This window comes from Thunnus maccoyii, chromosome 3 (genome assembly GCF_910596095.1).
Source record: "Thunnus maccoyii chromosome 3, fThuMac1.1, whole genome shotgun sequence".
Lineage (NCBI taxonomy): Eukaryota > Metazoa > Chordata > Actinopteri > Scombriformes > Scombridae > Thunnus > Thunnus maccoyii.
Window position 1 is genome coordinate 24,054,078 of NC_056535.1, and position 2,104 is coordinate 24,056,181.

Genomic DNA, 2,104 nt, shown 5'->3' on the forward strand with positions numbered 1-2,104 from the left:
TTTGTTGCATCTGTGCATTTTGATTGGATGAGAGACATAAGAGTCAGCCATGTTTATCACTACAGTAAAGCATGGGTACATTTTGACTGCTTGAGCGTCATCACTTTGTTTTGTTTTTATTTATGTGACATAATTCTTAACCCTTGAGCTCACTAATCATTTCTGATACTACTACTCATACTTATTACCTGTGGAGTACAAAGCTTTGGATGTATTTTTTATGTAGTCATGAGACATTCAAAGAATGAGTACATCTAAAAAAGCGGATGAGCCAAATGCAGAGGAAGAGCATGAGCCTTTTATAACTACCTCTAACATTAGAATTACTGCACAGTCAGTCAGTGTTGGAACTGGAAGATCTTAAGTAGGTTCAAATAGATTTTGACAGTAAGTCAGAATTAACTGTCAGACACAACACCCACTGCTGTGGAGGGACGCAAAACAATGTTGCTTAGCAACAAGGAACAATTTTTTTCTTGGCAGAGGACAAAAATACATTTGGTTCTATCATTGTTAAGATCAATACAATGTGCTACATCAAATGTTGCATAATAGGGTAAAATACCCAGAGTAATGCTATACTGCTGTGCATAGATCACTCATTTGCATATGTTACTGCTTAAATATAATGCTTAGAAAATACCCCCTTGAGCACCACAATAGATAGAGTTTACTTTAGGGGCCTTTTCTCAGGACCTAGAGTGTTGACATCTCCCTCCCACTCTCCCACCGCTGAGGCTCTGCACACAGCAGCATCCAGACTAAAGCACTTTGTTTGGGATTAGATTTAAGAAACCAACATGGTGAAAGTTTAAGGTCAGCTGCTCCCATACCTTCCCCTCGTATGCTCACATCATCAGACACAAGCCATTCGAGACAATATGACAGACTCATCTTCTTACTACCATGCTCAGATTAGTGCACATGCACAAACACACACACAGACACAGACACACACACATACACACACACACACACACACACACACACACACACACACAATAGCGGTCACCAAATGATATCAGAATGATACATAATGTGTGATTGTATCTCATCATATCTTCTACCTACAATAGTTGATTTTTTTTTGGCTGCTTGAAGGCAGCGGAAACAAAGCGCGTGTGGCCGTAAAACCAAAACAATGAGCTCATAGGCGCTAAAATATACTGTAGAGCTAAGGGGAACTGCAGAGTCTGGTGATAATTCTCTGTGGGTTTATCACTTCAAGCAACCCCTTTCACATACAGGTAGTCATGTGATCCATTGTTAATATGAAAATGTTGACTACAATCCCTTTAAAGTAATATTTCACAGATAATTACCAATAAAAATTCAAAGAATGTTACAACATTTTGTAGAAATACAAATAAGGTGCCAGGAATGTTGGCATAGGTATTTGACAGGACAGCTTGTAGGATGGAAAGATTGAGGGGGCCCAGATTTTCCAAACAGTCTCTAGAGAGAGGAACAGCACAGAGTTCTGGGAACAGAGATGACCCAAGACCCCCTCTGAGAGGGAGGGGTTAGCAGGTCAAGTGCTAACCACCCATGACAGACAGATTCAAGACACATTTGCCACAGAGTAAGAAAAGTCTAACCAATTTTGAAAATAAGAGGGACAATTGTTAGCAGAGTCCATGTAATGTCTGTCCTCAAGCTCTTAACAGCTTGAAGACAGGACTCAAAGATGGAGCGTACTGAGCAGTCGTTTGGTTTGATGGCACCATTAAGCTGAGTGTCATCTGCATAGGAGTGAAAATTAATTTCAAAGCTGTGGGCTACTAAGCAGGAGCATACATACTGGAACAAGTGTAGAGCCTTGAAGGATGCCATTCATTTAACTGTGGCGTGATCAGCTATTCATAAGAAAGGCACACTGGGATATATTGATAAGACATTACACAAGCAAGGTAATGGACTCCAATGCGCTGTGTAAGATACAATGTATTTCTACATTCATACAATAATGTAAATAAATAGGATTTCATGTCAAGTTACATGGATCATTGTTGGAAAAGAAAGAGCAATATTAAAAATTAAATAAATAAACGTTGAAAGTTCTTCAAGACCTTCTGAATTCTGCACTTCCAAAAAGTGAGCCAGT